General features: G+C 52.3%; 1 protein-coding gene across 1 annotated transcript in view; it reads left to right on the forward strand.

Annotated features, from left to right (window-relative positions):
* Kcnk5 (potassium two pore domain channel subfamily K member 5) overlaps positions 1-27,349 on the forward strand; it is a 39,856-nt gene that overhangs the window by 1,539 nt on the left and 10,968 nt on the right. The gene's annotated exons all lie outside the window — the stretch shown is intronic.

Raw genomic sequence — 27,349 nt, forward strand, 5'->3', positions numbered from 1 at the left:
GAAGACATCTTGCTAGCAGTATTCTCTTCTTATCCCCAGATTAGATGGACATTTGCACCAAAGAGCAGAGGTTCCCACTGGCAACTGGGCCACTAGAAAAATGTCCTCAGAAGGGAAGGTTTGGGCTAGCAGAGCAATGTTGCATTTCAGTGGAAAGTTTCCTGCCCTTGAGCAATTTCTGGGGTGGAGGTAGGAGGAAGTGATGTTGGGGATGAATTTCAGAAGGTACTGGTTGGTCAGGGTGATGCCTTTAGTACCAGCTACTGGCAGGCTGAGGCAAGAGGATCTCAAGTTCAAAGCCAGCCTCAGCAACTTAGCCAGGCCCTAAACAATTTAGTGAGACCCTGTCTCAAAATAAAATAAAAAAAAATGGCTGGGGATGTGGCTCAGTGGTTAAGCACCCTGTGTTCAATCCCCAGTACCAAAAAAAAAAAAAAAAAGGAAAGGAAAGGAAATAAAATTATAAGTGTAAGTGCTGGGCTTGTAACTCAGTGATAAAGCTCCTAGGTTAATCCCCAATGCAAAAATATAAAATGAAATGAAAAAGAAGAGGGGAAGGTACTGGTTGATTTTGTTCATCTTAGCCTGCGTTCTGGGACATGATGGGCTCCTTCTGATGGGTGTCTGCTGTATCTCTGTGTTGTGGGAAGGGGGTCGCTTTATGATTTCCCTTGAGGAAATAATTCCACTGGAGAAGAGGAGTTTTTGTTTGGTTTGCTCCAGGGCTTTGTTTAGAGGGGGAGGCAGGCAGGCAGGGAAGATAAAGCCTTGAGCTGCCCTCGAAGTGTTTCCCCTACTCTGCTCCTCTGCCCCTGCAGGGGAAGGAAGGAAAGAATTCAAGGCTAGATGTGGGAAAATAAACTTCAAAACACAAGGAGAAGGGAAGGGGGGTCCAGGGGCTAGGCAGCCGGGTGCAGCTGGTGGTGGTAGCTTTGGAGGCTGGACGGCTTCCTTAAGGTGTTTGAACAAACAGAAGGCCTCTTCTTTTGAGGTCCTGTTAACTCCTTTAACAGTTGTCCCCACAAAAGTGGGTAGTGCTTTTAGAAAGAGTGTTTGGGCATCAGGACAGTCTGATTTGGAGATGATTATAGATGAGTTCTTTTTCTTTTCTCTTTTGGTACTTGGGGATTGAACCCAGGGTTACTCTTACCGTGAGCTACATCCCCAGCCCTTTTTTATTTTTTATTTTGAGATAGAGTCTCCTAAGTTGCTTAGGATCTCTCTAAGTTGTTGAAGCTGGCTTCGAGCTGTGATCTTCCTGCCTCAGCCTCTCAAGTCGTTGGATTCAGACATGTGCCACTATGTATGCTGTAGATAAGTTTATTTATTTGTTTTTTTCTTGTGGTGCTGTGGATTGAATCTGGGGCCTTGTGCATGTTGGTTAAGTGCTCTACCACTGAGCCACATCCCCAGCCCTGTGGATAAGTTCTTGAACATGGACAGATCTGTCCCCAGTTTCAGCCAAACAAACTGATCAATCCCAACTGGGCGAGTCCCGTCCCTTCACAGGAAAATCCAAGAAATGAAAACGGACCAGTGGGAAGCATCTGCCAGGATCAGTTTTATTCTGCAGAATCTAACTTGTTCCAGTTTCTCATCTGTGACTTGGGGCAATGCCTCAAGCCTCAGGAAATTTGGTCTAAGCAAAAATGAAAACTTAGAAATCTTCTTTCCCATCTGGTTGCTTGGGCCTTTTCCACCTAAGGTTCTGTGCTTTTACTGGTTCTGAATTTGCCTTGTAATCATAAAAGACTCCCTGGTAAGGAATTCCTGGGGTAGGAGCAGGAGGTAGCAGGCTTGTTGGAGTATGCTGTCTGGATTGGGGTTTGTTTTTCTTATGCTGCAGATTGTGTGTGTGCTTTCAAATGCAGGAGAAAGAGGTGGGTAAAGTACCTTTAGAAATCCTCCAGAGCTGTCAGGTGCTTCCTCCCCCAGCTCCTTTTGTGGTTGAACTTTGAGGTCCAGGCCCAAGTGCCCAGCACCACTGCTGCCTGGGACCTTGTGGTTGCTCCTTCTTGCCGCCTTCAGAACCATCTTGAACCCTTACTCCAGCAGTTGCTCCACCAGATTTTTGGTGGCCTGCTCTCCCAGCCTCTTATCAAAATTTCCCCTCTTTTTCCACATGGCAGAGGCCCCACTGGGGAAGTTAGCATAGACAGCACATCTCCCTGGTGCTGGTCATTGTGGGTGGATTATCCTGATTTTACGAGAGGGCACAGGCTGGTTTTGCTATCTGGCTTGGCCAGTTTCCCATCAAGCCAGTTAACTTACCTTTGCCTTATTTCCTCATGTGCAGAACAAGGTTTGGTGAGGCTCCAATGAGGGAGAAATCTTAGGCAGGATATGTATAGAGAGCAAGCAACTCTGCCGCTAGCATTTATTGAGCACTCACAGAGCAAGGCTCCTTGCCAGGTACTTCACCTGCATTATTTCAGGTACTCTTTACAGTGACCTTATGCATTATGATAAGGAAATCAACGCCCAAAGAAGTTAAAGTGGCACAGTGACACAACAAGAGGCATGGCCTGGGAATAACCAGGCCCTTGGCTGCAGGAGCCTTCACCCTGGTCTACCTTCATCTTCCCTCTTGGGCCTACAAAGGAATGCTCTTGAATTGCTGCTCTGTAAGTGAGCTTGGTAAATTGGTTCAGCTGGACTCTGATCTGCTGGGAAATTCTATTTTCTGTTTCCTCTAGAACAGGCTGTGGCACACACGGTCTTCTTGGTGTCGTTGCCTGGCTGACTGGATGTCACCTTCACTACTAAAGTAAGGCATCATTTCACCCATCTGGACTTCTCCTTTTGGAGTCCCCTCTTCTACCCACTTTAAAAAAAAAAAAGAGAGAGTTGAGTTGAAAGGAAGGAGTGGCAGGCAGCCCTCAGCCATCAGCCTCTGGTTTACAGTGATCATAAACAGGAAGGATCTGAGAGCTCACCATGCACCCGGCTCTTTAAAAAGCACTTCATAGACACTCTTAATTTACTCTCAAGGACCACCCCATGAATAAGGAAAATAAAAGGAAAAGATGATGCAACTTGTCCAGAATCTTATAGTGTAGGCAGGTTTCACATCTAAGGGTATCATGTTTCACAGGACGTGGGAATTAATCAATGAACATTTATGATGTAGCCACTGTGTGCCAGGCACTGGGCGAGACTGAGCTGCTGGGAAGAAGGATAAATAAAGCCAGGCGTGGTGGCACACACCTGCAATCCCAGCAGCTTGGGAGGCTGAGGCTTGAGGATCCCAAGTTAAAAAGCTAGCCTCAGCAACAGCAAGGTGCTAAGCAACTCAGTGAGGCCCTGTCTCTAAATAAAATACAAAATAGGGCTGGGGATGTGGCTCAGTGGTGGAGTGCCCCTGAGTGCAATCTCCAGTAAAAAAATCCACCCCCCCCCCCAAAAAAAAAGAAAGGATAAATAAACCCATCCAGAACCACACGGTGGATATGGGCCACCGCACAGGTGTTCAGGAGGGTTTCTTTTTTCTCCCTCTTTTTTTCCCCAACATATCAAAGTAATCTTTATTCCTTTTTTAATAGCCTCTTATGCTTTCTTGCCAGACCCCAAAATCATGCAAACAAGCAATCTTTTTTCTTTTTTGGTATCAAGGATTGAACCTAGGGGTGCTTAACTAGCGAGCCACATCCCCAGCCCTTCTTATGTTTTATTTCGAGACAGGTCTTGCTAAGTTGCTTTAGGGCCTGGCCGATTGCTGAGGCTGGCTTTGAACTTGTGATCCTCCTGCCTCAGCCTTCTTAGCCACTGGGATTACATACGTGTGCCACTCCACTCAACCAGGAGGGTCTCTTAATGAGGTGATCCAGTCCAGTCTGAGGGGCTAAGGGAGGGTCTCAGGAGATAGTCTTTAGCCAGGATAGGGGCTTCTGGGGTGCTCCCTAATATTCCCATGTCTCCTGGGGCTAAGGTAGGATCTCCCTGGTTCTGTCCTCTGCTGTGGTTCCCCAGGCTGAACTCTGAGTTGTCCTCAACTGCTCACAGAGCTGCCTGTTCCTGGAAACCTCTTGGATCCCACTGACCTCTTTCCCTTCTAAGTGCCCAAGTGCATTATCACGTTTCAAGGTTTCCTGTGTAAGCCTGCTCTCATTTTCTGCACCCTTAGTGCTGTTTACCTACTCGGGTCTACAGTAGTAAGGCGAATTCCAGTTTTGAGGTTCTGACATCCTGTTGTGAATACCTGACCTCTTCCCCAGATTTGAAAAAAATAAACCCGTGGAGTGTCCTGACTGACATGCTTCACTGGGGCCTGCTGAAATTTGTCTAGACAGCTGAGGGTTAACTGTGAACACCCCCTTTGTTTCCAGCCTTGGTGGAAATTGTAAAAACTCACTGGTCCACTTAACTGCCTTTGTAAGTTCAGTGACCACAATAGAGCTTTTGATTCTGGAGGATTGGGGAGGCCTCTCCATCACTGGCTCCCGCTTCAGTTCTTACCGTCGAGGCCTGCACAAGTGAAGGTGGGTGGGTTGGGTATTTGAGAGGAAATGGAAGAACAAGGTCCCTGGCTCATGGCTTGCTTGCTCATTTCTGTTTCCCCTCAAAAATGGAGGGCTGCTACAACAAAAAGCAAAACAAAACGAAAACTTGCAAATTGATACGTCCGCCTTTGTTAACTGCCTGGTGAGAGTTTTACCAAAGTGATTTTTTTATTAAATCGTTTTGAAAGTTTTGCTAGAGCCCTTCAGATGATGACAGTCGTGGGCACCGTGATTGAGAATTATTGAGGGCAGAAATTTGCAAGTGTTGAAAGGCTCCTGTGGAGCTGGGGAGCCTTAAAGGAGGGGCTGCAGGGAGGTGACGATGGCTGCTTCTGAGTATTTTCCTGGGGTTTTGCCCTATTTATAGTCTGGTGTTTAAAAGAAACAATCCTCTGGGTTTGGATGCTGGGCTTGTCTGGCCCTGACCTCTGGCCAAAGGCTTTTATCTTGAACTTAGTTGTTTGCTGTCATGTTGGGCTCAGCCTCTAAACTGTGTGTGATTGTGTTGGGGGGGCGGGGACAGGGAAGTCCCCAGCTCTGGGGAGGAGCCCTCAGGACTGTCTTTGTACCTACCGATTGGGATGCTGTCTCTGAGAGGTTCCACCAGAGCCAGGGGGCAGAAGTGATGGAAAGAATGAGGTAGGTGACTGTAGGGAAGCCCAGGACATAGGTCTGCCTCCTTCCAGGGTTCCCTTGGGAGTGGAGGGGGCAGAGATAAGTCTCAGGAGATTTCACTGAGTTCCCCTGGATGCCTGGAGTAAGTAAAGCAGAGGGCAATAGCCTGTCGCCCCCAAGGAGGGCTTGATGTGGTTGAGACATGTGCCCCCAGGAGGGATCCTTCTCCAGGTGCTTCCCAGGAGCCCAGGCTCTGGTGGTTATGGGGTAGCTTCTGAGGACGCACACGCCATAGCTTGCTTAAAGTTGTACTCCGAAAGAGTTAATTGCCACCACGGGTTGAGTTTTTTTTTGTTTGTTTGTTTTGTTTTTTGGTGCTAGGGATTAAACCCAGTGGCACTTTACCACTGAGCTACATTCCCAGCCCTCTCAATTTTTTTTTTTTTTTTTTTATTTGATGCTAGGTTCACCTGTAATCCCAGTGACTTGAGGATGAAGCAGGAGGATCACATGACACTCTGACTCAAAATGAAAAGGGCTGGGGATATAGCTCAGTGGTTAAGCACCCTTGGGTTCAATCTCCAGTGCCATCCACCCTCTTCAAAGAATTTTTATAATTTTGAGACAGGGTCTCACTAAGTTGCTGAGGGCCTCACGAGGTTGCCGAGGCTGGCCTCGAGTCTTAACTTCCTGAATCTCTGGGATTACAGGCTTGCACTCCCACACCCAGCTACAGTTTTGAGTTTTCTATATCCAAAATGCTTGGGATCATACTTGTTTAGGATTTTTCAGATTTTGGAATATTTGCACATACATAATGAGATATCCTGGGGACAGGACCCAAGTCTAAACATGAAATTCCTATGTTTCTTTTATAACTTATACATAGACTAAGTATAATTTTATACACTGTTTTTAGTGTACCTGCATGACTGTGATCCAACCCCTGAGGTCAGGTGTGAAATTTTCCAGTTGTGATGTCACGTTGGTATTCAGAAAGTTTTGGATTTTGGAGTAGAGCTGCTCAACCTATCTATGACTGCTGCTCTGAGATGCTCTACTCTGCTCTGTGGTGGGGAGGGCATGCACAGCCGAGGCAGATTTCTAGGTGGTATTTGCAAAGAATCAGGAAGACCTTCCTAGATCTTCTTGGTGCTGGGAATCAAACCCAGGACTTTGGGTATGCTTTATTATTATTATTATATCAGGGATTGAACCCAGGGGCACTTTACCACAGAACTACATCCCCAGCCCTTTTTTATATTCTATTTAGAGACAGGATCTGGCTGAGTTGCTTAGGACCTTGCTAAGTTGCTGAGGCTGGCTTTGAACTCACGATCCTCCTGCCTTAGCCTCCTGAGCTGCTGGGATTACAGGAGTGTGCCACTGGGCCCGACTGAATGTTTTTTTGGTAGTGCTGGGGATTGAACTCAGGGGCTTGTACATGCAAGGCAAGCACTCTACCAACTGAGCTGTATCCCCAGCTTCTGACTGAATTTTTTTTATAGTATAAAACAAAAATTCTCCTGTCTTAATCAGTTCTAATTGTCTGGTTCAGTAGTGTTCAATTCTGTTCACATTGTTGTGAAACAGACCTCTAAGACCTTTTCATTTTGCATAACTAACACGATACCCATTAAACAGTAATTTTCCTTTTCCTTCTCCACCCATCTGCTGGTAACCACCATTCTACTTTCTGTTTCTGTGAATCTGGCTGCTCCAGCTATCTCGTGTACGTTGAGTCACACAGTATCTGTCTTTCCACGTGTAAAATGGAATAACCCCTGTGGAAAACAGTATGGTGCCTCTTCAGCTGGAAATACAGCTACCAAATTATGCAGCAGTCTCACTTTGGGGTCTCTCTCGACTGAGTGTTTTTAAAGAACTAGAAAAAGAAGTGGGGGCGGTGGCTCCTTTCCCGTCGCCCCCTGGGAGGTGTAACATTGCATCATGGTCCTGCTGGGCCGCAGCCCCATGCCAGGGAGGTAAGGGTCAGATGACGAAGCCCTTCTGGGTTTAGCCAAGGAATTTGAACTCCTTCAGATTCTAGCATTTTTCAAGTAGGGGAATGGATAACATTTCAGAAAGTTCCCTCTAACTTCGCAGTCATTTGCAACTTAAAAAAAAAAAAAGTGGAATATTCAACCCTAAGTTAGTGGCACTCGTGTGGGCTGATCCTTCACCCGTGTGTGTTGTGATAAGGACTCTCCTCCTTCCTTTCGCCTTCTGCTGTGGGGGAGTGTGGGTTTTCCCAGAAAGGCCATAGAGCCTCAGAGGACCCACCCCTCTCACCCCGGCTTTCGGTTATGTGACCTCTCTCCCTACCATGAACCCCTGGAGGTCCCCCCAGGCCCTCATCTGTCCTAAGACACTCCCCCCGGTGTGGCCTTCCTGTATTGGCCCTTACTGTCCACGCGGAGGTGGTGTGCCCAGCTCTGCTCTGCTTCCTGAGGCCTCTAGGCTTTTGTTGAGGAGATACCCTGTCCCCCAAACCCAGAGACCTGAACCAAGTGGAGATGGAAGCACAGAGGGGACCCTCCCTGCTGACTGTCATTTTTGTGTGATGAAGCCCCAAAGACCGGAGGGTCTTCCCCCTCAGCTCAGTCCAGCCAGGGAGAGGAAATTGGGCCTCGGTGGTGAAACGAGGGGAAATCCAGTTTGAAGTGATGAATGATGGGTTGCAGATGGTGGGGGCCGGGGACACCAGCAAAGGTTGTTGGGCTGTGGAGGGTTTAGTTCCTGTTTCCTGAAGCCTGGAGAAGAAACCCATGGCCTCTTAGGGGACCTGGCTTCTAACAGAACCCAGCCTCTGCCCTCAGGGAGCCCCTAATCTGGAGACTATTTCCTATGAGCTGTTAGGAGCTTGCCATGGGTAATGGGCACACAGATGGATTTTTACTCTTGGACTTAATGAGTGTGGCTGGTGGTTCTGTGAGCCTTCTGTGGGTGCCTGCTGCACCAAGCATTGGGTGGCACGTTACTTGTGTCTCCTGGAACCAGGCCTGCAGGCTAGGAGACCTTGCGGTTTCCACCATACAGGAAAATGCAGGCCAGGTGACCTACCTAGGTCAGAGCACTGACTTGAACCCTGCCTGCCAGCTCAGCTTTTGGTCCAGTCCATGTGTGGAGGTAGAGCCAGGGGCTGGGGTTGACAGTCTTGGGCAGAGAGGAGGGTGATAGGAGCCAACAATTATCATGCACTTCGTGGCGGTGACCATGTGGCTGTTGATGTGCTTCGTCACATTGAATTCCCACGCAGCCACCCTCTGCAGCAGGTTCTGTGATCTTATAGAATAGACCACAGAGGGCTGGGGTTGTGGCTCAGAGGTAGAGCGCTCGCCTAGCATGCAAGAGGCACTGGGTTTTGATCCTCAGCACCACATAAAAATAAAATAAAGATATTGTGTCCACCTACAACTAAAAAATATATTAAAAAAAAAAAAAAAAGAATAGTCCACAGAGGTTGAAGAACTTGCCCAAGACCTTACAGTTAGGAAAACAAGGTTTGGGTTGGAACTCACTTTTGACACTCAGAACCATTCTGCTCTTCATTACCTGGCAGTGAAGGTGTATAAAGCAGAACAAAGGTGCAGGCCTATGTGGTGTCCTCTGTGATTTAAGTTGCACAGAGCTGTGCTTTCAGGGAGTGAGCAGGGTGCCCTCAAGCACACTGTCTCAACTCTGAACGGGGACAGTAGTATGGCCTCTCCCTCGTGCCCACAGAATGTGTGGACCTGTCAGACAGAACACCTGGGGCATGTAACAGGGCTCCCTAAATATTAGCTGCTGTCCTCTGCCCCACTTCCCTGAACGCCTTGTCCCTGATACCTCCCTGCAGATGCCACTGTTGAGCTCCTAATCTGGAGATAGGGGCAAGGGAGGATAAGAAAACCCATAAGTTTTCCCCTTGTAGAGTCACCCATCATTTTCCATTTCTTGAAATTAATCCACAACTTGCTCCCCAAAAGAGTTATGGTCAATGCCTGAAAATAGGGAAAGGTTTATCCTTCCTCACTGCAGTCCCAAACCTGGGTTAAACGTTTTGGAGAATTCTTGGGTCCAGAGGACCTCAGCAGTACTCTCTCTGGATGGTGGTTCTGCAGGATCTGAGGTCAGAGTGGAGCTCTCCTTGGGGACAGATACCACCAGCCTTCTCAGAGAGCCCTGGGTAGTCAGGACTCTCACTGGCTTTGAAATGTACATTCTTTTTCCTCTCTTCCATCTAAATATTTAGGTTTCCTGCTGAAACATTTAAGCAGGACTGTGTACTGCTTAAACGTGTCACCTCCCATGCCCCCCCTGTAATCTGCCTGCAGCTGCTTAACCAGGCCCCTCCTACGAGGGGGGCCGCTTGCCCCAAGTTTGGAGAGAAGCTCTGTAGGGCAGTTGGTGGCAGGACCGGCCTTGCTTGATTGTGTAGCCCGGAGCCTGGCCCAGTGGATTGCCAGGGGCCTTGTTGGCCACATCTAGAGGGGTGAGATCATAGAGACTTTCATTGCTCCATGTGGACTGTACTTGTGGCTGGGGGTGAGAAGCCCTCTTCTGAACCATTGTGTAGAGAAAGGCTGGTTCTACCCTGGATCCCAGATCTACCTACCTACTGGTTTGTGCCTGTGACCTTGGCTGGATTTTACCTCTTAGGATTTAAGACTTTGCCTGCCGAGTGAGACTTAAGAACCTGGCACTGCAGTGGCCATGTCTCCCTGTCCTTGGGCCTATGTTATGAGGCCCAGCTCCCCCAGAGCTGCCCAGTAAGGATGTGGTTTTAGTGTTACTCCGCGGTCTGTCGTGCCTGGGTGCTATAGTACTAGGCCAAGGGGGACGCAAAGTCAGAAGGGACTGAGCCTCTTGGAAGATCAAGGCCCAGTGGATTAAGCCAGGTGATCTAGGCCCAGACTCTGGCCCTTAGTTTTACGAGCTCTGAATTGTTCCAAGAGGGAGGTGCTGAGAATTTACTCCCCTTCAAGGCACATCTGGTGGGGCTGGGTAAGGATAGGCTTTCTTATTTTTAATTGACATGTAATAATCGTATATATTTATGGGATCCAGTATGGCAATTTAATATATGTGTACAGTGTGTAATCATCAAATCAGGGTATTTGCATTTTCATCTCTTTATCACTTTTGTGTGCTTAGAATTTGAAGAGGGGGGCTAGTTGCTCCACCTTTGTGTGAGAGGTGAGGATCCTGAGAAAAAGCTGCACAGTGCCACCTGCAGCTCATGGCGGTCTCTCCCTGATGGAGGGGGTCCTGTCTGGGTCTGATTACCTCCAGGACCACTCCCCCCCTCCACCCTGCCCCCATTCCCCTACCAGCCCCATCCCCCCAAGCTCCCACCCCATCTGGTTCTGGTAATCTCTGGAAACCTTTCTTTCCCCCACCCCTATCCCTTGTCTTGCAAATTTCCCCCAAATTCCTTTCCCATCCTTTTTTTTTTTTTTTTTAAAGAGAGAGTGAGAGAGGAGAGAGAGAAAGAGAATTTTTGATATTTATTTTTTAGTTCTCGGCGGACACAACATCTTTGTTGGCATGTGGCGCCGAGGATCGAACCTGGGCCGCACGCATGCCAGGCGAGCGCGCTACCGCTTGAGCCACATCCCCAGCCCCTCCTTTCCCATCCTTGAAGAAGGCCCTGGCAGTGCATGTGAGTTGTTAGCAGGTCCCTGTCCTAGGTCCTGGGCTGGGTGCTGGAGGGGAGCTGTGGTCCTTGCTTTCAAGGACCTTGAGTTAGTAAACAGCCAGTCTCCGCTCAGATATTTACTAAGCACATACTATGTACTAGGCACACAGTGCCTGTTTGAGGACCACTGCAAGCAGAATGAGGCCTGGTTCCTCCTGCCTTTCAGGGACCTTCCCTGGACTGCATACTGCAGAACCAAGAGGGCAGATGCAGGAGCCCGGGAGGCCAAGCATGCCTGCACCCCTCCCTTGTTTGATCTCAGAACTGTCCAGGAGGAGCCAGGGGAAGGCCCCCACTGTTTGCAGGGGAGGTGGGCAGCTCCCTAGCTGATAGCTCTTGGCCCATCCTGGAGGGAGGGAGTGGACGTGTGTGCAGGGTGTGACCTGCAGCACTGGGTGACAACACCCACAGCCTTCTAAAGAAGCTTGCAGATGTGCAGGTTTTGTGTCTGTGTTGCCAAGGGTCTCTGTAGACCCTTAAGATCTTCCTTCTGTGGGCCTGACTGGGGATGCCATTCCGTTTCTTAGATGGAAAACCTAGGCTCTGTTGGGAGTGACGAAGCCGGGCAGGACTGGGTGCAGGGTTCAGGTTAGTCCTGTAGCACTGAGGGAGGGTCCAGGCTCTGGGCCAGTTTCTGCTAAACCGTTTCCCATCCTATTCCTAATCCCTTTTAAAATTGCCTTGATGGCATTTTGGGGTGCACAGCAATTTCTGCTCACATTACCCCTTTGGCCTGCTTCATTATCCTGACCTGATATGAAGACACACCCCACCTCGTGATCCTGAGCGGCCCCCCACGGCTGGTGATTTCTGGGAGAAGAGGCAGAAGATGAAACTGGTGAGCCAGAGGCTCAGAAAGGAGGATGTTTTTCTGGGCCGACTGGAGCCTCAGGCAGAAGAGATCTGACTGAGGCCTCTGCTCCCCTGGGAGTCTCTCCTCACTGGACTCTGCTCCCTGTGAGTCTGTGCCCCAGGAACTTTTGGCTGGTGTCTTCATCCCCTCTCGGAGGTGGCAGGGGTGGCTTGTGCTCAGGGCACCTCTCCCAGGCAGCAGATCATAAAAACGGGAGGCTGGAGGGAGCTTAGGGGTTATTTGACTAGCCTCCGGCCTCCTGGAGCCAAGGCCCAGATCTTGGGGGTGGTTATGCAACTGTCCAAGGCTACCCTGCCCACCGGGGGCGGGGGAAGAGCAATAAAGGAGCAATTAGAGCTGGTGGGGCACTTACAGAACAGTGGCCCCAAAGAGGAGGTCAGTCAGTCAAAGGTGACTGTCACACCAGCTGTTGGGTCTTCTCGTTGTGCTCAGTAGTCAGGGCCCTGATGGTCAGATCAAAAGCCTCAAAATGGAAAACCTTTAGACGTCTCCTCCCTTAGACCCCGAGCCCAAGACCTTGCAGGTGATTTGGACCCTGCTGTCTGTGAGCTCACCTCTTTCCTACCCTGATGCTGTTGGCTCAGGGCAGATGGGAGATGTTGGAGGCCATCTCCCTCAGGAGGAGAGGTGTTCTACATCCCCACACCATGAGGGCCAGTGTCAGCTCTTACCAAGAACTTGAGGTTTATGTGCGCTGGTGACAGATGATGTTGGGGTTGGCAAGGAGACAGGCACTGTGGCCACACAGCGGAAATGAACTGTAAGAGATAAGGCAATGGAGGCAGGAAGGTTAAATAACAGTCAAGGTCACACAGCTAGTGAGTGGCTTGAACCCAGGCCCTGGGTCCAGAGCCCACACCCTGCCAAGTTGCCTCTCATTTAGGCATCATAACGTCTACATTATGGCCAGACTTAAGGAGTGTGTGTGTGTGTGTGTGTGTGTGTGTGTGTAACTGGGAGTTGGACCCAGGAACATTCTACCTTTGAGTTATATCCCCAGCCCTCTTTGTTTAAAATTGTCTTGAGACAGAGTCTCCTGTAAGTTGCCAAGTTTGGCCTCGAACTTGTGCTCCTCCTTCCTCAGCCTCCCAAGCTGCAGGGATTACAGGCATGTGCCACCTTATCTTAAAGATCCAGCTAGGCCACAAGCTCCTCCCCTGGAGACCCACTGCTCCCAGCATGAAGTGCACTGTGGGCTTGCTTTGGGCTTGCTTTCTGGATCCTTGGTGGAGTACTGTGCTGTTCAGTCTTGGGATTTCTGACACCAAAGTGCTGTTTCCTGGCTATGTGGACCATTATGGACTACTTGCCATTTTGAGCATGAAACGCTATTGGTGGTGGTGGTGGTACTGGGGATTGAATGCTGGTTGGTGGGTGTGTGTCCATGTGTGTGTTCGCAGGTATGCACGGGTGCTTAACCGCTGAGCCACATCCACAGCCCTTTTTATATTATATTTTGAGAAAGGGTCTTGCTAAGTTGCTCGGGGCCTTACTAAGTTGCTGAGACTGGTTTTGAACTTGCCATCCTCCTGCCTCAGCCTTCCAAGTCACTGGGAGTACAGGCTTGCCCCACCACACCTGGCAAAAGTGAAAAGTTTTAAAGCAGAAAAACCTTGGTTGTGTAAGTGGGTGCCACAGCTTAGAGTTGGGGCGGTCAACTGTGTTCTCCCCTCCAGGCCCCCTCACCTTTACCCACTGCGTCTACCTCCTGCCCCTTGACAAGTCTGTGGATCAGAGGATCCTGAGACTGAAAACCCTAAGAGTTACAGAGCTGGAGGGAGCTGTAGCTGTCTCTCACTAAGCTGTGGTTGCCGGGTCTGCACATGCTCTGCCAGCTCGTTGTCAGCTAAACCCACCCTTTGGACATGTTTCCACCCTGGCAAGAGTCTGGTCTGCACTTTGGGAGGGAATTGCTTTAGTTTTCTCTTTCCCCTGGGGATCTCTGCTGTCCAGATTCTTCTGCGTGGCCAGGGACAGGTAGGCTAGTTTGTAGCATGCTGAGGGCTCCGGAGGGCCCTTCATGGATGGGTGTTTATTTTGGTAAGGGTTCTCTTTGTGCTTCTCGAAGGGTTCTTGCTCCACCTGTGTCCCCTGGTGCAAAATGGAGGTGGGCACCTGTTTACAGACTCCGGAGGAGAAAGATGTCAGTCCCATACCTGCTCATCACTGCTGTTCCAATAAAACCCTCACCCCCGGCCTGGGAATGGAATGCATCCTGCTGCCCATGTTGGCTTTGGAAGGGTGCCCTTCCCTTCTCGGCATCCCTGTCCCCTGCAGCAGCCCGTGGAGGCCCCTCCCTGGGGGATGAGTGCTGAGTGGGCTGAATGGGACAGGCTGGTGTCTTGTCAGCACCCTCTCCCCCCTCAAGGGTGGCAGGAAGAGGGAGGGTGTCCTGATTCATGACTTTTCAGCACCCCGCCTTTCCCCCGCCACTCTAGCCCAACCCCGGATCAGTGTCCACTCGGATCAGCGGCCCCATGAGTTGAGCTCATCCACGTTTGGGGGCCTAGAACACAGCCAGTTACTGAGCAGGCTTGCTGTGTGGCTAGGCAAGGTCACTGCGCCTCTCTCTGAGCCAAGGACTTGCTTACGAAGGCCACTAAACACCGAGTGCCCTGCTCACTTTGGCAGCACCTATACTTGACGTTGGGGCAATACAGAGAGGGCTCACGTGGTCACTGCCAATGAGACAAATCTGCGAAGCATTCCATCTTTTTTGTTGGGTGTGTTTAACAGAAAACAAAAAACCCAACCTGAGGGCCGGCTGTGTGTCCAGTGCTCACTTAAGGGTGGTAGGAATTAAGGGAGACACTTGACACTTTTGAGGTTGGTGGGGCCTTAGCGTGTGTGTGGTGGGGGGTGTCACCATGCTTTGCATATTAAGGATTCACTAGGGACCGGGCATACGGGATGGACCCTGGGGGCTCCCGGGCAGGAGGTCGCTGTAGGCTGAGACTGTTTTAGGGGAGGTTCTCCTGACCCTGCATCTGCAGGTTCCTTCCTTGGCCCCCACCGCTGTCTGGGTGGCCCTTACCTATCGGAGCCCATTCCACTGGGGACTTGCCTTATCTGCATGCCCAGCCCTGCCCACAAGGCCCTTGACTTGTGGCCCATTGGATCCCAAACCTAGAGGGTAATTATTAATAGATTGTCCGGAGCCATGAAGCTGGTTTCTCCCTGCCCTCTCTCCCAGCGCCCCCAAACTCAGGCAGCACAGATGCAGCCCTCCTTTACTCCTCCAATCCAGGAAGCCACCCCCAGGCCTCCCCACGGGGCCCTGCCTGGCCCGGCTCTCCCCAACCTAGGGTGCGCTCTGGGGCTGACTGCACCCCTCACCCTTCATCTTGCAGGCCCTCCTGGCAGGGACATGGCGTTCTCTGTGTGGACAGGTCCATAGGTTGCCTGGTGAAAGTACAGCAGCACCTCCTTTGGAGTGTGGCTCCCGGGGCTGAGATAGGGCTACTTCAGGGTCATGGAGGGTACTTTTGGGTACGGTTCTAGAAGGTTCCAGTGCTCATCAAACCCACTGGGGACTTTGGTTCGTTTTGACACCATCTCTCTTGAGAATGTGCCTCCAAGCTGTACATGATTGAGCCAGTCTCCTTTGTTCTGTTTTGGGGTCACCATATATGTGTCTTTTTTAAAATTTTCCTGTTACTGGGATTGAACCTCGGGGTGTTCTACCACTGAGCTGTATCCCCAGCCCCAACAACAGGGTCTCGTTGCTGCTTAGGCTGTTGAGTAGCTCCTGCCTCAGTCTCCTGAGGAACTAGGATTACAGGTGCACCCCACTGCTGCGTACCTGTGTTACATTTTCCCGTATGCTGAGCCTCCTGAAGGCAGTTTTCCCGTCCTGCCCGCCTCTTCCCCAGGGCTCTGGGCACATGATTTAATCAGCATCCATTGATCGAATCACTGGGCTCTGGCTGGGGTATAGGAGACCCTTAAACAGGCAGGCAGGGCCTTGGTGCACCAGCTGTCCCAGGCACGGTGTGGGAGGGGGCAGTTTTCCTTCAATGATTCTCAAAGAGGGTCTGAGGTAGGAGCCAGACTTCAAATTATAAAAACAAGGTGTGGGTGGGGGTTAAGGAAAGCAGAAATAAAGTGCAAGTTAAAGTGTGTGGTTCTGTGTTAGCATTGAGTCATGGAAACTCAATTTAAAAACAGAAGCCAGGCAGGACCAAGTTGGGGAGACAGGTTATTGATGAATTTCTGTGCCTCTCACATTTTCTGTAATGTGGTTGTTTTGCTTTTATAACAAAAAACTCAACTTCTGTAACGGATAAAATGAATGCATATACTGTGTCCACTTATACACTGTTTATTTTTAATGTATGAGGTACACAAAGCACACAAAAACATGGTTTTAACAGAATATACTCAGAAGCCGGTGCAGTGGAGCACACTGATAATCCCAGCAGCTCTGGAAGGAAGTTCGAGGCCAATATCAGCAACTTAGCAAGGCTCTAAGCAACTTAGCAAGACCCCAATCTAAATAGAAAATAAAAGGGCTGGGGATGTATATGACCCAGTGTTTGAGTGCCCCCTGGTTTGGTTTTGTACCAAACCCTTGTACAAAAAAAAAAAAAAAAAAAGAAAGTATTCTGTAAACTCAAACCGCTTAAGCAGTCACTGAACAGTGTGTCGTGGTCTCTCAGGTTAGCTACAGAGTGGTGACTTACTCCTCAGCAGTGCTATGGACACTTTGAGGCACGGCATCTTGGAAACTGGAGGAACCGCTGGGCCTTTGGCCTGCAGAGCAGGAGGTTTGAGATTGGGCACCCAGCCTGACACTGGCCAAGCACAGCATGTGTTTCCCCAGCCTCCTGCACAAGGGAGGGGTCCCCAGAGGCCCACAGAAAAGTCTTGTCTTGGCTTCTGTGTGTGTCCAGCTCAACCAAGCCCTGTGGGTTCAAGAAGCCTTGCCCCATCCTTTCCATTAACAGAAAACATGAGCACAGGCAAGATTTGAAACAGCCGGGGACCATCTGTGTCTTTCAGAGTCAGGAGTGGCTGTGCCTAAGGCTTGGGTTGACCTGAGCTTGGGGAGGATTCAGGTAGGATGTGCTTGGTGTAGACTCGCACTGGTGAGATGGCCTTCCTGGGGTGCTGCTCTGTGCTTTGTTTAATATAATATTACTTATTTTGGGGGCTATTTAATTTTTAATTGAAATGAATAAAATGAACATCGTGTTCCTCAGTCTTGGCAGGTTTCAAGTGCTCAGTAGCCACGTGAGACTGCACAGGTGAGCGTTCTCTTATTGTGGAGAGTTCAATTAGACAGTGTGTTAGTCCATTTTCTGTTGCTGATAACAGTAACCTCAGACTGGGTATGTTATAAAGAAAAGAGGTTGTTCTGGGCATGGTGGCACATGCCTGTAATCCCAGCAATTTAGTGAGGCTCTAAAGGAAGTTAGTAAGACCTTGTCTCAAAAAATAAAAAGGGCTGGGCATGTGGCTCGGTGGTTAAGTATCCGTGGGTCAGTCTCTGATATCCCCTCCAAAAATAAAAAATAAAAAGTCGGTTGATTTTGGCTCACAATGGCATCCAAGGTAAGAGGCTGCATCTGGTGACGGTCTTGCTGGTAGTCGTGAGGGAGCACAGGGCATCCAGCACATGGAGAGAGACAGGGAGTGTCTGTGTGTCCGTCCTATCTCTCTTATAAAGCCACCAAGATTTAATCATGGTGGCTCTACCCCGTGACCTTATCTAATCCTAATTACTTCCCAAGGACCCCACCTCTGAATACCATGGTCAGAATAAGTCGTCCTCTTAATACCCCACTGTGGGGACTAGATTCCAGCAGGTGAGACCCCTGGATTCTTGACCATAGCAGACTGGAACCTGCTGTTTGTCGTGCCACACACCTGCCTCCTCTGGGGGCCTTATCATCTCTCGGTCACATTCTGGTTGGGGGAGAGGAGGGCTGGTGGCCTTGGAGTGAGGAAGGGTACGGTGCTGAGGACCCCCTCCTAGGTGACCTACCCACGGGGCTGGTGGAAAGTGTGCTTTTGTGGAAGGTGCGGAGCAGTCCAGCACACCCAAGTCAGAGCCTGGGCTCCCTTTGAGGTGGCGCCAGGCCATCCAGAGTCCTTGTGCACTCAGGTCCAACCTGCTACCCGTGGCTTCCAAATTCCTTCTAAGTGCCTGCCACTGCCCCCCAGCGTGAAGCACCCCTGGGCCCAATCCCGGGAGGAAAGCCTGTTGCTCATGGTTCCTGAGGTGCACGGGGTGAGTCTGCCCGCTAAATGGGGGCCTGTCCCCTGCAGGACAGGGCCATGAAGACATCTTTCCTCTATTGCTCAGATTTCCGGGGCTGTCTGGGTTGTGTTCAGGGTCTGTGGTGGGTTCTGGCCGGGGAAGGTGGAGCTCCGATGGTGGGAGGAAGGAGGGGAGGTGGGCCTAGTTTTTAGTGTAGGGGAGCGTCTCCCTGGGCTACGGTTCTATCCTGGTTGGTTGTCTTTTGAGCCTCAGTGGCTCCTGGGTTTGGGCTTCTGGCCCTGTTGCTTGAATTTCGAAGGGGCTTGGTGGGAGCTGAGGGTTGGTGGGAGACTGTCCTGGATTCACTGTTGGGTGGCCTACTTCCCTGCCATGCCGTCTTCCACTGTCTCATAACCCTGCCCTCTGCCACCTGCTTCTTGTTACTTAGGGACATCCTCCTGGCAGGGCCCGTGCCTTGTCCTTCTTTGTTTTGCCTACAGCCGGGCACATGGCCAGTGATCAGCAAATAATGAATCCGTTGACCCTGCCCCGTGCTGCATCAGGTGAGGAACACTTGTCATTGGCTCCGGCCATCTCCTCTTTGGGTTGAATAGGTCAAATGGGCTGCTGTGTGCATGGGCGGGGGTGCTGGTGCCTGGCCAGATGTGGCGTCTGCAGCTGACCAGCAGAGCTGCACTTTTTTTTTTTTTTTTTTTTAGTTCTCGGCGGACACAACATCTTTGTTGGTATGTGGTGCTGAGGATCGAACCCGGGCCACACGCTTGCCAGGCGAGCGCGCTACCGCTTGAGCCACATCCCCAGCCCAGAGCTAGAGGGAGGTCAAGAGCCCAGAGATCCCTGTGGAGAATGTAGGTGAAGAAAACCCCTGTGCTCTCCGCTGATCCATTGCCATAACTCAGAGTCTTGGTGGGAGGTGGCAGGATTCCCATTTTACAAATGAAGAATGGAGGCCATGGTCTGAGGAGCTAGGCAGCTGCCCACCTGTGTGGACACATCCGGCTGCTGCGCGGTCCTCTGGTTGCCAGGGCCGGAGGCTCTTGGAGGGGTCCAGCAGGCTTGGGAAACTTTCCCACTTACAGCCACAGCCTTCGTGGAACCAGGGGGGACGCAGGGGTCGGAGACTCAGTCCTCGTCCTCACCCCTTCTGCCCCCTGCATTATGCCACGTGGCTGTGTCTCAGTCAAGATCCTTGTGCCAGGCCAGGAGAGTTTCCATTTCCTGTTGTCTGTCCCTGGTCCTGGGCCCCAGGTTGGGGGGAGGCTTTTCCAATCCCACCACGCCCCTCACCTTGACTCAGCCTCTGTGTCCTAGGAAAGCCTGCCTGTATTTTTCCACACCTTCAGCACAGAACAGCTCTGTGCTGCTTCACCCCGGTCACATCCCACACCCCAGGCTGCCAGGGATGGGAGGTGGGTGGGGACTGTCCCTGTAAGGCTGAGACGGCTGTGCCTGCTCAGCCCCTCTGCTCTCTGACGTACCTGCTAGCCAGCGGCCAAGGCTCAGGTGTGCACCAGCCACATGTATCAGGGCCCCCTCTTTTCTTACACTCTGGGGGATCCTCTTTGTACCTCGTCCCTTTTATCTCTAGACAGGGTCTCCTGTGGCCAGAGCTGCTGATGTAACTGGTGTGGTTTGGGATCTGAGAAGAGGAGTCTGTCTGCACTTTAGGGCAGAACTTTAGGGCCTTTGCACCTTGCCCGGGGACTTTGGGGTCATAGGCCACAGTTGTCTCAGCTCTTGCCTGTCATCGTGACACTGTCTTCTGGGAAGTCGAGTCTGGGATTTGGGGATCATTGAGGTAGAAAACTCCCCCCACCCGCCAGGAGCATCATCGATGCCGAAGGCCCGTGCTAGGCTGCCGGTAGTTTCTTGTACAATTTATTCCAGAGAGGATGGAGGCCAGCTGTCGCCCGTCTCCAGCTGGAGACTGAACCAGAGGAAATGGACTTGGACTGAGCCGGGGGTTGGGGTTAGAGTGGGACAATAAGGAAGGATTTTGTGACAGGTGGTTGGCTCTCATGAGCATCCTGTAGGGAGCTTTGTTGAGGACAGGGGCAAGTTCACACCTGGGGTGCGGGTGGATGAGACCAGCCCCCCCAGATACCTCCTGGGGGCTGGGGAGTGGGATTCTTTCTTAGGAGCAGAGACACTTGCTGCCCTTCTAGGGCAGGATTAGATTAATGCCACCACCTAGGACCCCTCTGGGCTTCACTTTCTTAACTAACTTTAACCACTTGGTCATCTTAAACAAATTATAATAAATGAGTAGGCTTAATAATCTCTTATCGTCAGAGACCCAGCCCTTGAGGATGGGTAGTTACTTATTACCCCAAGCTGCCAGCCACAGGCCAAGGGAGAGAAGAGCAGCCAAGAGGCCCCCAGGTGGGAGGGAGCTTGTCAGGTTATCTGAGGCATTCCGAAGGGCACCAGGTAGACTGGCTGACAGTCCAAAGGGCAGTGGGGAATGTGGAGGGGTCAGGAGCAGGCATCCTCCCAGGGAGGTGGGAACAGGGAATGCTGGCCGTGGGGAGCCTTGCCCTTAGAACCCCCAGCAGGGCTGCCCAAGGCCCGTAGCTGTTCCCAGCCGAGCAGACTCACCTAACAGTCCCAGCATCCTCCCTTCCCACCCCTGCTGGGAGAGCAAGGTGCAGTGTCAAGCTTGGGAAGACCTGTGGCCATTGGGTTTCCCACCACTGTGACATCTCCTGCACTGCCACCCAGTCCCCCGTTGTGCCTCCCCTCCCCACTGTCTCCTTCCTCTGGAATCTGGTTCCAAAGTCCACAGGGGAGCTGACTCATCAGGGCTAGGACCTCTGGGCTTGGAGCAGGCATTACCCCCTCTGAGCCTATACCCATCAGGGCTCCCCACCTGCCTCAGGCAAGGAGCCAGAGCACATAACACCAGCACCCAGGTCATGCCCCAGCAGACAGACTGACATCTTGGAAACCCCACTGTTCACTGCAAATAGGCACCACCAGCTAGTCCCTGGTTCTGCCGTGAACGAGTGGAGTCTTTGCCTCTGGTCTGTTTAGGGGAGAGTAGCAGGCCGGGGTACCCAAATGCCGAGGGGACATCGGGTAGCGCGGAGTGCAGTGGAATAAAGGGCTGGGGAGGGGCGGTGTGCACTGCTCAGGTGGGGTGGCTCCAGGAGATGTTGGGGGTGAGACCTGATTGAAGCAAAAAGCACAGGGATGGAGGACTGCCCAGCTGGAGGGCTGTCCCAAGTCCTGCTCAGTTGGGTAGTGGTAGGTGGGAGGAAGGCGTCGCCGTCCACAGCCAGCTCAGGAGACCTCTGCAGCAGGCACAGATCCTCAGGGCAAAGTGCCCCCAGACCCCTAGTTCTCTGTATGAGGCAACCGTGGCCACATTCCGTCTTCTTCCTAGTACTCACATCCACAGCAAGCCCTGTGTGCCCAGTACCAAGGGGCGCCATACCTCTAATCAGGTACCCAGCTTGGGGAAGTCATTGTCCTGTTTTCCAGATGTGGAAAGTTAAGTTCAGAGCTGTGACAGGACATGTCCTAGGTGGCCAGCTAGCGGACACTGGAGTCCAGGCATGTCTGCCCTGAAGCCAGGGCCTTTCTCCTGTGCCCTCAAGCTGCTTATGGAAGGAGGGCCCCTAATTGGACATTTTAAAGTGACTGGCCATTTTGTGTGTTCGGTGCAGACCTAGGTTCAGGAGGATGGGGGGAAGCAGGCAGGCCCTGGACAGGGTGGCCGGCCTGCAGGTGAGCCAGAGCTCCCTCAGGTTGTCAGCCTGGGGAGGGAGACGGTGAGTCAGCAGTTCCTGAGACCTCCTCTGTGGCCTGCTCCGAGGGCTGTTTTTAGAAACCTTGAGTGTCTGGTGACTTCCTGTGGTTGCTCCTTCCACCCCTCCCCAAGGTTGGGGTGATCATGAGAGCATCTCTGGGGACTGGGGTAGAGAGCATGAGCATAGAGCTCACCCTGCATGGCGTGGGCAAGGTTAGACCCGTGGGTGTGACTGCGCAACCCTCACAGCAACACACCGTCCGTGTCCACGGTCCCCTTCCTGCTCTGCTTTGGTTGGCATTGCTCAACCGAGTCCCAGGATAGGGGATGGATAGTCTGGTTGTTTTGTGGAAAGGGACCCTCAGAGTCACGGAGCCTCTGGCAGGTTCAGCTATGTGCATTGTCAGCAGCCTGCTGGGTGGCTTCACCCTGACACTAGCCCTATCCCATCCTCATCTACAACACTGGAATAGGAAGTACCCACTTTGCTTTGTCTCCCTTCAAGGTCCTGCATCTCAAATGAGATCGTGGCAGAGGCGTCATGGGTGAGAGGGGCTGGGTAAATGTGGTGGGGGGTGCTCATCCAGGTTCCCTGTCTAACCTTGACATAGAAGAGAGTGAGCAGAGCAGGAGAGGGTCGTCATCTTGCCTGGAAAGGACAGGGAGGCAGGGGACAAATCCAGTGGAGGGCCCTCTTCTCAGAGCCCTAACCCACCCTTGGAAGGAAGGCCTCTTGCTGCCTAGTGACCCACTCTTATGGGGGCAGCAGGGGCGGCTGTTCTGCTGGCTCAGCAGGCTGGCGTGTCCCTCACACTGTTCACCCACTTACTATGGCAGGCACCCCTGGGATCTAGATTCCGGGAGCAGGGAAGGGATTAAGTCATAAATCTAGGTTGCAACATCCTGGACAGGTGACAGACACCAGCATGAGGCTGGGAACCTGGGCCCGACCACCTCCGGGCAGGGCGGTGGTTTTGAGTTGGGGGTCAGAGAAGCAGCAGGTGGGTGGAAAGGTTTTATCTTTAAACTCCACTGGACATCCACCTGCCCGCTCCCTCGGAAGATGAAGTGGCTGGGGTGGGTTTTGAGAGCCTGGTTCCAGGAGGCCGTCTGGCATGTGTGTTTGGAAGGAAGGGGGCTCTTTCCTGTTCCCGAGGTTAGTTCTCAGGCAGGCAGAGCTGCTGTGGGACCCGGGCCTGTGAAACCCCTTGTGTCCCCAGGGCCCAGGGATTTCCAGCAGAGTCCATCAGCTCAGCCAGCCCCCCAGGTGCCCCAGCGCTTGCCGACTCCCATCCTGCGCTCACACCCCAGCAGCCCTTCACTGTTTGCTTTAGCCAAACCCGCAGCCCTCCTGGGTCAGCCAGTCCCTGCCGAGCTCTCACGGGAGGGCTGCCCGGCTACTGGGGGAGGAATGACCAGCCCAGCCCAGAACAATGGGGGCAGGGTCACCTGCCTTGTTTTCTTTGTCCCTCCCAAGTGAGCACAGGGCTCCCAGGCCTGTGAAAGGCGGAAACCCAGAGGCTTCTGCTGAAAACCTGCTGCCATTTGGCACCGGCCCACCCCTGGGAGCGTGAGACCTCACGGTGCTTCTGGGCTCCGAAGAGGCTGCTGAGAGATGGCCTGGGCTGGGGAAACCCAGAGGTGGACCGACCCGAGGACAGTCACACATGTGCGCCCCAGTGCTAACTTTGGGGGAGGGGACTTAAGCCTTTTGGGTCAAGGGCAGAGTTGAAAATCATTTGCATATAAATAATCACCTGGGGGTGCTTGTAAGGCCAAGTTCCTAGTCAGGGCTCAGGACTGTTTTTGCTGGATTCTGAGTGGGAAGACCAAACTGGGGTATTTTTCCAACTCTACACCCCAACCCCCCATCCCCCCATAGATGTCAGCATACAGTCCAGGTTGGGTGATGGTAGCACAGTGATCCCCACCCCATCCCCGCCTCCACCTGTTGTTTAAACTTCTGGGCCTCAGTTACCTACCGTCAATTGCAGCCTGAAAATATTAAATGAAAAATTCCAGAAATCATTCATGAATTTTAAAGTACCCTGGTGAAATTTCCTGCAGTTCGCTCCTCCTGCCCGGGATGTGAATCATCCCTTCACCCAGCCCAGCCATGTGCTGCCTGCTTGGCCATCATTGAAGAGCTGTCTTGGTCATCCATCGACTGTCACAGTGCTTGTGTTCCAGTGCACTCTGGAGTGTCCCCTAAAGTGTGTCACAAGGATGGGGGTGGGAGTGCGAGTGCTCTCCTACTTTCCACTTTACCTGATGGAGTTGACTGGGATTCTGGGGTGAAATCCAGGGGTGGGTGTGAGCCACTGTGCAGGAGTCCTGGGAGCACGGTGGGTTGGGGGCTGTTTTGTCCACAGCCTGACCTGTGACACTGGGATATTCTCTGGCTGATCGCTCCATCTCCGGGCTCAGGGATGCAGGCACTGGGCACATTGCCTCAAGGACCAAAGATGATGTTGACAGCGAGGGCTTCCTTCAGCCTGAGCAGAAGAAACTTGGGGAGACAGAAGGCAGGCTTGAGTGGGCCTGGGAATGGGGTGTGGGACTTGCTGGGGCTCCTGGTGGCCGTGAAGCTGACTCTGGAGTGAAAGATGTGTTTCCTTGAACGTGCTGTGTTGGAGTGGGGGTGCAGGCGGGATGGGGTGCTGGTCTGGTCGTAGTTTTGGCAGAGGGAAATGTGAATTTTAGGGGAGGTGTCCCCTGTCCTGGTTGGGGGACCCCAGTGGTCATAGTCATTTTATAGAGAAGAGGTTGACAAAGAGACCAAAGTTTCTGGGAGAACCTACTGGCTGAGCCGATTGAACCCAGCCAGGTCTTCAGATCTGTGTTGACACCCCAGCAATTGATTTGTCCCTCTTTCAGCTAAAAACAGGATAAATATCCTATGTAGGTCTTGGAACAAACCTGGAAATGCAGGTGAGCTAAAGAGTAGCTTCATTTGCCCGCCCTGGTCCATTTCTGCCCCAGAGTTCTGTGTCTTCCCTAGGAGTTGCTCAGTGGTAGAGCACTGGCCTAGCACGCAAGGTTCCGGGTTCCATCCGCAGCACCAAAAAGAAAGAAAGAAAGAAAGAAAGAAAAGGCAGAGCGCAGCTAGTACAGGTATCAGGGTGGCACCCTGGACCCCCGCCAAGGCCTTGCCCATGAACTACGGTGCCCTCTGAGCCACACCTGGTGACCTGGGTTAGGCTGGAGGGTGGTAAGGAAAATACCAAGAATTCCTTCCCCCTGGCCTGAGCGTCCCTCCTTGCCCCGGAAAGTGGAAGACCTGAGCCCAGCACCCCACACTCCCCCTCACCCCAGCAACCCCCTCTAAAGGTGGCCATTTCACATTGCCATCTCCTCGGGAACTTTTTAAGTTATTTATTGTAGGGAACTTTTTAAAACCCATGCCTGGGTTAGCAGAATATCTGAGCTCGGTGTTTATTTAAAGTCCAAGGTGGACCCCTGGGGCAGCTTGGCCTGGACGGAGAGTACCTGACTTGACATCTGTGGTGTTAAAGCCTCAGTTCCCTCATCTGAAAATCAGCCCAACACGCCCTCTCCCAGACCCCAGTTAACCTTCAGGAAATGATTGGAGAGTTTGGGTCAGTCGAGGATGGAGAATGGAAGGGAGCGACGGTCAACCGAGGGCTGAGACCAGGGAGAGGTCTCTCATTTGTCTGGGGAATAGGAGTTGACAGGTGCACACTTAGTCTCCAGGAAACCCTCGGTATGCTGACAGTCCCAGTGTGCACGGTCAGATTGAGCAGGACCAGCCCATCAGCTGGGCAGACAAGTGCTCCACCAGCCCCTCCCCACTCACTCCAAACTGCTGTGGGGGTGACATGGAGTGCCAGGACATGGGGCCTCCCACCCTCCCTTCACCTGTTCCTGGGTTGCACCTTTAAAATGTTTAAAAGCTGCTGGAGCGAATGTGCCCAAACTGCAAATATTTGCCTGATGAGTGTCTGTGATAGGTTTACTGATCTTCTGTCCTCCTGAGAATTCCTCCACTCCCTGTGGGCCCACAGTCCTACCCTTGACTCCCCACCCCAGGAGGGGGTCCCTGTGAGAGGGCAGATGGCCGGGGGAGCCAGGTCCTGGGAGCCCAGGGACAGGCATTTTGTTGCTGTTTTGTCCACAGCCCCCCACCTGTGACACTGGGATATTCTCTGGCTGATTGCTCCATCTCTGGGCGCAGGGTCGCAGGCACTGGGCACATTGCCTCAAGGACCAAAGATGATGTAGACAGTGGGGGGCAGCTGGGAGCGGCGTTGGTCCTTGGGTTTGGAGAAGCTGCCCTCTGTCCCTTCCTGACCTCAGCCTCACTTGCCCAATTTGCTTGGCTGGTTGGGAAACTGATCCATGTGGCTGGGGGCCCCTGGGGGCACAGAAGTCAAGTGAGGTGGCCTTCTGAAGGATGGGGTGGGACACTTTAGGCATGCCTCCCCCCCCCCCCGCCAGGTGGCCAGCGAACACCTGGGGACACAGTACCTGCCCCTTCCCCTGTGTGGCCTGAAGAAGCTATTTGATCAGTACCCCCCTAGCCCTTCTGGCCTCTGCCCAGGGCTTGCCAGCCCCCCTGGTCCAGCCTTGGTCTTTGCTCCTGGGTCTCCCCTCACTGCAGCCTGCACCCGTACAGATCATCCTCCTAATTGCAGATACATGTGTCCAGCACTCAGTGTGCCCTGAATGCTTTGAATGTGCTCATAGCTAGTGGGGTTTGGGGCAGATAGAGAAACTGAGGCCGAGAGGCGGTTATCTACACAGACTTGCTGCTAACAGCCCAGACCCCATCCACATCAAGCCCCAGGTTGGTCCCACCAGTTCCGGGAGCACAAGTCTACATTTGACCTGGCCCCATCCTACAGTGGCCTTTCTGTGAGTGGAACTGGGTGTCCTTGGAGAGGAAGAGTGTGTAAGGATGCCCAGAGGAAAGTGCCCAGCTAATGGTAAATGTTTCAGGCCCGTCCACCTTTACCTTCCTTTTCCTGCCCTGGATATATCCACTGGAGGGAACCGGGCTCCCTTCCTGCAGGAAGGACAATTCTGGTCACCCCAGGGGGCATCTCCCAGCCCCACTGTTGCTTGCTGTGCCTCCTTGAACCCCTTTCCCGGAGCTCTGTCAGCCTCACTCCTTCCCCAGCTCTGGCCCCTGCCTTCTCCCAGCCCCCTGACGCTCTGCCTGGTTGGATGCTGGCGGTTTCAGCAGCTCTGTATCCAGGCTCATCTGCCTGAGCCTCACCTTGCTGGATCTACCTCCTTCCCTTCTTGCTGGATAAGACCTCCACCATGTTGCTGATGCATTTAGTTAAGACCCAACTGCAGGCGATGCTGGAAGATTCTGAGCCGGGGCCGGAGCATGGACACTCCATCTCAGTTCACATCTTCCGCTTGTTGAAGAGGTATTTGTTGAGCAGCTACTACATGCCAGGCTGTGTCCTAGCTTCTGGGAATGCAGCAGGGGGAAGGCTCCTGTCTTCCTGGAGCTTACATTCCAGGGAATCTCTGTGTTCCTGTGGAAGTTTCCTTTGCAGGTGCCTGGAGCACTGTGTCCTAGACCCAGATTTTCTTGTACGAGAAGCTCATCTTTGTCCCTTTTTCCTGTCTATAGAGTGCAAAGAGCCATACTGCCCAGGTTGGGTTTGTTCCCCAGCTCTGACACTAACTAGTATATGATCTCAGGTGCCTGATTTTTCATTTTTAACATAAA

Source organism: Urocitellus parryii, chromosome 8, assembly GCF_045843805.1.
Source record: "Urocitellus parryii isolate mUroPar1 chromosome 8, mUroPar1.hap1, whole genome shotgun sequence".
Lineage (NCBI taxonomy): Eukaryota > Metazoa > Chordata > Mammalia > Rodentia > Sciuridae > Urocitellus > Urocitellus parryii.